This window comes from Homalodisca vitripennis, chromosome 8 (genome assembly GCF_021130785.1).
Source record: "Homalodisca vitripennis isolate AUS2020 chromosome 8, UT_GWSS_2.1, whole genome shotgun sequence".
Taxonomy (NCBI): Eukaryota; Metazoa; Arthropoda; class Insecta; order Hemiptera; family Cicadellidae; genus Homalodisca; species Homalodisca vitripennis.
Genome location: NC_060214.1, coordinates 77,358,053 through 77,369,597, shown reverse-complemented (window position 1 = coordinate 77,369,597; position 11,545 = coordinate 77,358,053).

The following is an 11,545-nucleotide window of genomic DNA, read 5'->3' as shown; positions in this document are numbered from 1 at the left end:
AGAATACCCTGGAGAATCTCGTAATATTGAAACTATATATTACGAGATTGAGAAACGCAATTACACAAACACATGCGCGCACACATACACACACGGGCACGCACACGCACGCACGCACTCATAAACACAATTAGACTTTTTTATAACAATATATATATATAACGGAATGACACGTTAGACTCTATTATTTAAACAGGAGACACATATCCATACGCTCGGGGTGCATTGACATCAGAGGAATTAATTTAGATAGTTCCGAGGGTCAACTTTAGCACTGTGCCATGTAAAATATCGAACCGAGGTATAGAATTGACAGTATGTATAAAGTTTCATGTCCATCTGAGAACACTGAGTTTTTTGGTGATGAATGTCACTCCATAGGACTTTACTGAGCATTTAGTGATTAATTTTACATTAGCTTATGGGTATGATGGTAATGAGAAAATTAAAGAATAAATACATAAAAAAATAATTTAATACAATTGTAGGTGTATGACAAGGAGGTGTAAACAAACACATGATATGATAATACATGTAATCTAGTTATTCCAATTTACGCAACATCGTTTCATTGTCATGTGGTGCGTCTAATTTTATTTTTAAACCCTGATGTAAAAGACAATTTAATAAAACAATATCTATTATGCCATATTAAAGGTCTATCGACAAGTATTTCATCTGTAGACTTAAGTTTAGGATTGAATTTTATTTCTACATAGAAAACGACAAGCTCTATGCTGGGGGGTGTCTAAAATTAGAATGTCTCTAAGCATTCTTGAAGCCATCTTAAGAATAAAATTAACTATAGATTTTAAATCTTGTATGCAACCTCAGCGAAACAGGTTACAACATGTGTGGTGTACTTGTAAATATGAGAAGAAAGCACGGAACTTGTCCAGAACGAATCCAGTTTACAATTGTTACATGCGTATTAGTAAACTTGTTTTATTCCTTAACAGAAGTAATATAATATAACTTTGTAAATATAAGCATGTAACAAAACATGTATGTACAAACAAGCATGTACAAAAGCATGTAAATATAACTTTGTTATATTTACATGCTTTTGCTTAAGCAGGTGTTACAGAAAAGTAAACATAGACTACACGTAGAAAGTAGTGTTTTTTTTTATTATCAAAGAAATGTACGAGAAGCATCTCAGATTTAATTAAATCTGCGGGCTTTTAATTAAGTCTTTGAAGTGAAGTAGTGGAGGGCAATTTAAAATGAACCAACATTAAACTCATTATTTACATAATGCTTACGTAATAAACTCTACAAATATACCTGACTGTCAAAAGAAAAATTACAGTACCATTTGCTTACTACATTAACAGGGTTCTGTTTTTAACATTGTTGTGATATTGCATAGTATATACACAACCATGGTAATAAATTATATTACTATCATGTATAATATAAAAAAAACTGGTGCGATTACTTTGATTTTACTTCTCATTCGATTATATATATTGAAGGAGGAAGAATTGAGCACTCAGACTACCATTTGTGGAGAGAGAGGCCAGCTAGTAAATATTTTAAGAGCAAAAATCAACTTTTAATCAATTTTACTGGCGCAGATTGAGCGTTTCCGCTCCAGATATGAAAAATAATTCCTCAGTTCTGAGTTGTTTCTGTGTCACTAAAAAAATTAAAGAAGTAGTGCCGTTAATGTTTTATAAAAGTCTAATAGTGTGTTTGTGTGCATATTTTTAGAAGAGTTTAGAAGAAACTCATTATTGAACGATAAGCAATGAAACATGACAAAACAAACAAGATGCATGCCCCACGTGACGGACATTCGCTGACTAAATTCCCCAGTCTCTCACTTTATAGCCTCTTCTATCTCTCTCACACTGCTTGTGACTTATTACTTCGTGGGAGAGGCCCTTAGCCATAGCTGATCTTCCAGTATCTGGAAGCCACGCTTCCTCCACGGACCCGCTCTTGTTGGTTCGTAGTTCACGTCACACGATTTCCTCAGCTCTCCATTTTTCGAGCATTGTTCTCGCCGTTGCACACTCTGCTTGACGTAACTCCTTCATGCAGATATCATTTCCCACTCTCCACGGACATGATTTCTACTGGTAGCATTCTGATTGATTGATTGATTGATTGATTGATTGATTGATTTTTTTTATTTCCCAAAAATATGTACAATATTATAATACAATCTGTACAATTAATTTACTAGATTGTTACAATACCGAACCAATTTTGAAATGTGAAGAAAGAATAAGAAATAATCATCATAGAATAAACAACATAAAATAAACATCATAAAAATAGCAATCATGTATAAAAACATTGGTCCTCGGGAAATGAGCCTGCATGGGCTATGATGCATGTGCGCAGTCCTCGAGTTGTTCACGCCTGAAGAAATAACGGACTGGATTAATAAAAAAAAAAATGAATATAAATATAGTACAAAATAATACACCACTACACACCACACACATACATACACACACACATACATATATACATATATATATATGCATGCACATACACATGCGAATATGCAATGAATATATTAAAAGGAAAAAACCGCGTAATTTTGCTTTGTACCTGTTTTAAAGCATTAAATATTATTAATTTTAAAATATATACATATTAGCAACAATGGTAATTAAGCAGGGTCAACCGCAGATTATAATAGGTTATTGATAATGAATGATGATGGGATAGGAGTGGTGGCTGTTTACATGTCAAACTGTCCGTCTGTAGTTCGTAGACAGCACTGCCTCGGCCTCCTCAATAGACAATGATAATAACCACTGGTTAACCTTCCTTTTAAAAATAATTGTAGAAATTTCACTGAAAAAACTAAAATTTGGAAACTGTTTACTCATATTTATAAAAAGCACGTGAGCAAGATAGTATGAGTTGGTGTTAGAATAAGATTAGTTGTTAATTGCAGTGGTAGAATTCCTGTTGATCTAGAATAACGTGTGTATGGGTGTGTTGAGTTCTTACAAATAAATCATCTAAATTTTTATACATGTGTATTAAAAGAGATTTTTATAAAAAGTTGTCTTATTGTAAACATTTTAGTTTCTTGAAATAAAATGGATGTTGAAAACCTATGACATTTTTTTAAAAGCTACTTTCAAAATTGTTTTCTGAACCGTAAAAAGAGGATCAAGATTTGATTTATAAGCTGCCCCCCAAGAAATTATCCCAAATGCAAAAGAGATTGCACGTATGCATAATATACCAATTTTCATTTCTTGAACAGCAAGAATATCCCTAAGGTTCTTAAAGGCAAAGATATACTTTCGGGTCTTTTTGTTTGAGATATTCAATATGGTCTGACCATTTCAAACGGAAATCTAAAATAACGCCAAGATATTTATACGAGTTTTATTTTTTTTGATTGCTTCACAATACAGGTACTGTTACTGTGATTTCCACAATTATGTATGATCAGATTTCCTAAGACATAATCCGACTGAGGATTCAAAGAAATTGGCATAAATTTTGTTTTAGTTATATTTAGGGAAAGGACATTCTGATCAAACCACTTTTTTCAATAACATTAAATCACTTAATGCTTCTCGTCTCACATCCGCCATGTATTTTCCTTTCAGAAACATAAGTGTGTCGTCGGCAAATAATGTTATTTTTTCCCGTTTAAATTTAGCTTGGCAATATTATTTATTATATAATAAGAACAGAATTGGCCCAAGTGTACTCCCTTGAACTACACCGTAGTCTACATTAATTGCATCGCTACTAACATTAAAAAATTGAGACATATTGTTTTCTATTGGTAAAATAACTTTGAAAACCAGGTAAGGGCATTGCCCCTAACACCTAATTGTTCTAATTTATTCATTAACTTATTTCTATCAACAGAGTCAAAGGCTTTTTTGAGGTCTAAAAAAGATTAGCATTGATTTTTTGTTTTCTGAGATTGCACTATTAATTCTTTATTTAAATCAACAATGCATCCGAAATACTCCTGTCGTCCCTAAACCCATACTGACACTGAGAAAGTACATTATTTACCTGGAGAAAATGTACGAGCTGTTCCTTAAACTACCTTCTCCAGTAAACCTTAGCAAAGACACTCAAGAGGGATATCGGACGGAAGTTGTTTTTGTCAGTAAAGCTGTTTTACTTGTGCAAAGGGTACACTTTAGCCAACTTAAAAATTGTCAGGGAATATCCCTGGGTTGTACTTAAATTGATCAAGTATAGCATGTGGTTTCATAAAAGTGCTTAAATTTGTCCTTGAGGACCCGTGCAGAAACGCCATCATGACCCGGGGCAGAGCCTCCACGTAAATTTGTCACGTGCCGTATTATGTTCCAGTTTCTGTCACCGTACGTAACGTAAATGTCGCATCCAGTCTATAGTCGCTATCGCTCACCACTGGTCCCCTACCGGTTAATTGTATCGGCTAACGTTTTCCCAACAGACGCAAAATAATTATTGAAATCATTTGCTACTTGAGTAATTTTATCGTTAGTAATGTTTGAATTTGTCGGCAGAAACTTTCGTATTGGAAATGTATCCCTGGTTTGCACCCTACCCGCCAATTCGTTTACTATTCCCCAAAACATTTTAGGGTCTTTTCTGTTTTCAGTAATTTTAGAACGATAATATTTCTCTCTTAGCGTGTTTTAAATGATGTGCTTAGAGTTTGTCTATATTTGTGGTAATAATGTTTTAATGACACATTAAAAGGTTGTTTTTTAACTTATTTACTTAACTTATCCCTCGCTCTTATTGGAACAAATCAATCCCGCAGATATCCAAGGCTTAAGTTTCTTAGATCTAGTAGATATTTTATTACTTAACTTTGTGGCATTCTCAATTGATTTCTGTACTATATCGTTAAATAGTGTGGAACAAGTATTGGCCTCCAAGGACTCAAGTACGGGTTCCCAGTGGGGCGCGTGTCAGGTTGTCAGCAAGTAACATTCGGTCTACGTACGTAGCTGTATCAGTCTGTGTCTTGTTAGTGGCCGTAGGTCCGGTTATTGTCAAAACAGTGCTGTAATGATCTGTGAGGCTTGTCTCGACCACAGCTGCTCTAACTCTACTCATATCTCTATATCGTACAAAAATGTGATCGAGACAAGACTGAGTGTTTTCAGTTACTCTAGTAGGTTTGTCTACACATTTCACAAGTCCCCGTTCCAAGTAAACAATTCATGTATTTATCCGTCAGCACTTCGTTCTTAAGCAAGTCTATGTTTATGTCTCCTATCAATACACACATTTTGTTTCTAAAACGTTCTCGAATAATAATTTTCTAACTCATCTATAAATAAGTGTAAATTGCTATCAAAAGTTCTGTAAAGTGCAAGTAAGTTGAACTGTTCTCCTAAATAAATAAAATCTAAACTAATTCCAAACACCATCCCCCAACGTAATCTGCGTGGCAGTGGCAGTCAATCGCTTGTTTACATAAAGTATTGTCCCGTCATTCCGGTTCCGTTGCTTATCTGTAAAGTAAAATGTCAAAGCCATCAATGCTCACCCCCCTCCACCCCATCACTCAGCCAACACTCAGTCATAACTAATATATCCAGATTAAAGTTCAAATCGCTTAAATAAATCATCAGTTCATCTATGTTTTATGAATAACTCCTAATATTACAGTGATATTTTTAGTTTGTCGTGACCATTGTTGCTACTAAAAAAATTATTGAGAAGTGAAAAATCTGGGATTTGTATGCATGAGTTTAATTTCAATTAGATCATTATCGCTGCCCTCTATCGGATCCATAGCCCACGACGCCCCACCTTCTAGCAATGTCATTAATGGTATCTTCGGAGAACGTGCAAAAAGCACATGCCAGTCACAAAGATTTGAATTGCTAGGGTGCTGCCACCTTCCTTCGATACGCCTTTTTCTATAGATCAACAGCCCATATGGGTATACCATAGGAGAGCACTGAGGTAGTTACGGTGTAAGCAACTGTGCCGTTTTTTGTTTGAATACACCGACATTGTGCATAAACCGGAACAATTTGGCTGCTACCACAGATTTTTTGGCGCTGATGTGCTCCACCTGCTTCTTGGTATTAAGTTTGGCATACACAATCACACCCACCAAGATACCAATGGACAGTCTTGATGTGATCCTAGTATCACCGACATGAAGGATCACCGTCTCAGACCCTTGCGCAGAGACAAGAAGCGACTCCGTTGTGTGTTCTGCCAATTGCGATCCAACCGAGGACATTCATTTCTTGATCTCTGAGTAAACCTCATCGAAGATGGCGATGATTTGCTCTACAAGCTTAATGATAATTTCGATTACTAAGTTATCTGCGAATGGCACCCGGAAGTCACAACAACAATAATGAATTCTACAAAATGATTCACTGAAGAGGGCACATTGCAGAGCTCTAAAGGACCACTACCATCTGCTTATAAATCTTCGGTCTTCTTCTTTTTTGTACATAAGGTACCTTTCACGTGGATAAATCAAAGGCAACATGAAACATTTAACTTCTTTAAGGCATTTATAGTATACCTCTATCTCGCTGAGTTGAAGGCAGAGAGAGAGTTTCTGTGTTTAACAGATTCTGCTAAAATTTAAAATAAACATTTAACATTCTTAGGGTCTCTGGTTAACATTTAGGCCTATTATTATTCCTAAAACCAGCCTCGCAGGTCTCCAAATTTACAAAAAAATACATCTTGGCCTCTAAAGTTGTATTTCAGAAAACAAATTATATTAATCTAAAGGGCCTGTAAAGTATTATACACTGTTTTGTATATAACATTATTTCATGACAGTAAAACCATACGTTTCAGCACTTTAACTAGTATTTTAATATTGTTTAAATTTATAGTCTTAATAAGATACACTAAATGTGAGAGTAACATCAATTCTTCATCCAAGCACGCCTGCCACCACTGTTCAGCACAGCATATAAAAATATCCAGATGAAAAAGTAAAATGTAATGTACAAAATGTTAAAAAAGTCCCGGAACTTACAGGTATAGAAAGTGTTCAAAATGTTGTCCAAGTTTCCCTTGGCAATACCCCAATCTGTGGTAGAAGCCTTCAATAACTTTTTGAATCATCTCAGGAGGTATTTGATGAGTTTCCTCTGTTATGCGGTGAATTAGTTCTTCTGTGTTGGCAGGCTTAGTTAAAAAACCCCTTTGTTTTAAATTACCCCATAAAAAGAAATCAAAAGGATTTAGATCAGGTGATCTAGGTGGCCACTCTATTATTGCTCCCCTACGTACTATCCAACGATTGCGAAACCCTCTGTCAAGCTTTGAACAGAATGTTTCTGTTCAAAGGGAACAGAATATAGTTTCATTGCGAAATCCTGGCTAAATAAACTATGGCTAAAAATACTAGACCTAACAATAAAATTTTTTTTGACATTTTATTGAAAGTCAATCTCAAAATTGTCGTTATTTATACAACTTTACTATAACCAGAAATGCTCATAAACGTCCCAAGCCGACGAGATTTCATTCTAAGTAGTGGGTAACTGTTTGTAAGATGGAGCTCACCCCAACCGACCAAGAAATATAAGTTACATCACACCCCTCTTGTTCTGTCAATTATAGAAAAATAAAAACTTTTCTGTAAGTATAGGAAAAAAAATTATTGGAACTGTAAATTTCCAAACTAATTGTTACCTTAAAGGTTTCCCTGAGGTTATATGCAAAATTTCAATTGCATTGCTTTTTCATACTGTAGGAGAGTCAAGACCACTTCTGATATCTTTCAATACCACCAAATCAAGTCGCTAATCACCTCTCTTGAGACTCCAAATATAATCTTGTGCACTAATGTTGGAGACGTAATTACTACCTTAAGTGCCTGAAAAATAAGGTAATACCACTACAGTACACAGCTGCACCGTGTACTTGGCCAGGAGTCGTATTTTGACTCGTCTACAGTATGCTATAATGTTACTGTATTCTATGAAATGTTTATATCACTGTACTTATTTTATTTTACAAATTTATTTATGCTTCAATTTCCTTTTTATCCATTAGACAATGCAAATACCTTTATTAATACGTATCAAAATCCCGTGTAGGCTAAGCAACTTAATTGAACCCGATTTTCCTTACATTAGAATACTTATCGTTTTAGAAATATCACGCGTATAGTTAGGAATAAAATTTTTTTCACAAACGATCAAACAATTTATATACCTGTTTTATTAAAATTTATATAGAATGTTTAATTATTTAATAAAAATAAATGTAAAATTATAGTAATAAATCTTTAAAAAAAATGTGATCAAACGACACTTTAGAATTAGTTATAAAATTATGTTAACTGTTATCTTAATGCAATATTTGTCTTCAAATAAAACTGACAAACACCTTCCGTGTAGTTTATTTTTTAATCTGCGACATCAAGCAACGTTAAAAATTGTATTATGTTGACTTTGTTTAATTGTGTAGAAACTAACTTAGGGAATAATGCATGACCTTTTCACTGGAAATAAAGAACGGATCAGGCTACTAATCTTTCGGATACAGTTTTTTAACCTAATTTTCAGGTTTAACATTGTTTATTCAGTTGTGTTTACATTTAATAACTCTGCCTTAAATGTTTGCTTGTTTAAAGTCTGTGACGATGAATCTAGGTCACTCACTATAGCCTTGCTCTTGGCACACAATCCCATGTCGCATGCATAAGACAGAGATAGACTATCGTCTAGCAATTAAAATTTGTTCACTACAAGATAAGCCATTACTCACATTTTTGCGCTTGGCCATAACATGACAGAAGTGTCTTGATAACACATCATAATTAACGTCATGAACCAGAACAAGCAACCTGTATGTTTTTGGACAGGTTGATTAGGAAAGAAGTTTAATAAATTCGGTTCACTGTTTCACAAGGAGGATTGGAATTATTTAAGTTTACTGTGGCCCAAACCTATAAAACCTAGGGGATTATTTTCTTTCAGCTATCCTGTTAAAAGGTAATTATTTATTTTCAAATAATAAAAAAAAATCATGTATGTGGTTTTGAATATTGTTCTTAAATACATAACGTAATATATCATTGTATTAAAATTGACTTGTTTCTAGTTACATAGTAACGCATGTAGAATATAATAGCTATCCGTAAGATAAACCTGTTACCTTTCATGAAAATTTATTTTTAAACAGCCTCGACTGAATTCTATGATGGAGTATCTCAATCTATTTATCTGCTCTTTAAATGAGCGTTAGTGAAGCCTACCACTCTTTAGGCTGTTTTAAAATTAATCTCTTGTGTGCCAGATGGATGTATTGTTAATTTTTACATTCGACCAGCTTTTCATAAATTTAGTTTAAATAGGTATTTTAAATGGTCACCAGGGCCGTACTTTGGTAGGCCTACTTTGGTAGGCCGTAGCTTTGGTAGGTCCCTTAAAATGTATGCGGCCGGGTTCCTTGAGGAAACGGGCCTAGGTAAAATTGTTCCGGAAATCCGGCGTGAGTACTAGCCTACAAGTGTTAATAAATCAGTTTTTAAATGTTCATATCCAAATGTCTTTATCTATAATTTGTTTGTAATGTAAAATTAAATAATGATAGTTCATCGGTTTAAATATTTTTGCTCGTGTTCTAACAAATTTACAAGTTGCTACGCAAAACAGAAAGGTAATGTGGTGGACCTTAACATTGTTGATATAAGTAATCAAATATTTATTTAGAATCCTTATTAAAAAGTCTTATTAAAACTTTGGTAATTTCACAAATAGTATAGTTGTTAAAAATAATACTAAATATTAAAACAAACTATGTTTTAGTATTTTAGTGTAGGGAATTATAAAATATTTGAAACATCTAAACTAAATAATGTCATCAGTTAAATTGTTAGAGTTAGGTTCTAATTAAACCATCAGTTTTTTAATGATGCATCTAATTTTATGTAAATCGTTTTATGCTACCTACATTAGCCTCTATATACACCTGCATATTTTGTAATTTTATGCTTTGTAAGTTCTTTGAAAGTTTTTGGTTTATTCATTTGTTAAAGACGAATTCATTACAGGAGGATATGGGATAATTTATAGTTATAATGAAGTCAAGGATTTTCTAGAACAAGTTCAAAATTAGATTTTATTATGTGTCCAGTCACTAGTAACATTAAGGGAATTATTGTTTATAGTGTGCACATAACTTCAACCTTCAAGATTTTATTAAGTAATTTCGTACTAAGTATTACATATAACAAACCAAACTAAAGGACCTATATTCTAAAACGAATCTCCAAACGACTAAAAAACTTGTTATTTAAAGGAATTTAATGCATTTTTTATTCATTCAGGTAATACATTATTAAACATCTGTGATTTAAAATGGGCTTTAAACAATTAGGTATTTAACTTTTAAAAGTATTAATTTAAATTAAATTATAGTACAACCAAGTATATAAATTAATTAGGAGAATATATCCATAGTGAACAACAAATTTATTACGAACATAAAATTTTAATTAGTATAGCTACTTTCCTAAACATAAACATTTATTTATTATCCAAATAACTTTTTTTAGGTTTTAATATTAATTTTATTTTGTTCGCTCGGAAGAGGAATTACGGATTTTTTTTAAGCATTGAAGCACTCGAGTACGTTTCTAAAATCGTAATTATTAATCGTATTGTATGAAAATTCCAAGACCAGATAGATATATGAGGATTTAGGATTTTTGCCGCCAATATATGATAAAAAGATAAATATAAAACATAAAGTTTCGATGATTGAACCTATTCTCTTCTTCTTGTGGGTGAGGTAATAATACATAAAAATAAAGAACCGAAAGTAAAAAGAAATAATTTGTTTCAGATAACATTACATGGTGGAGACGAAAGAGCAGAAATCAATATTCATGTTATTATTCGACTTTCGCTTGTACTTAGTTGTGATTGTGAATCTCTTAATCGTGACTCGTTCTTGGGACTTGCATTTTGTGCAGTTACAATGTCTTGACTGAACTTCTAGCAGTTTTTTGGTATGTTTAAAACATTTTCTTCCTCTTGTTTTTCTTCTTTATATTATTGAATTTACTATATCTCCCATTTGACGAAGAAGAATGCTTCCAATCTTTAAAATGTTGTGTTATATCTATTTTAACATAAACAATGGCCAATTGCCAAAATCCTACCTCTAACCTTCCATCGACAGTAATAAACTTTAAAGAAAGAACCAGACATTTAAATTTTATAAGATCTTATTGATATTGTTGCACTGAATTCCAGGTATTTTGAGAAATAGTTATTTGACCAAGTATTTTCAAGCATATTATGATTGACTTTACGTGTTTATATTCATATTACTCTGAGAAAAAATATTTGCCTATTCTACTATTATACTCTATAAATAACCTGAAGTAATAGAGCATAGTACACCAGTATAATTAAAAACCAACAATATCAATAATCAATACACAGGACTGATATAATTCAACCTCGTTGTGGTTTTTTAAATATATATTTTATAGTACATACACTACAACGCTTTACTTAGAATTAAATGAAGAACAAAATATTTTTATAAACATTGGGAATTCTCGAAACGTATTGCTTTGTTTTAAGACAAAATAATA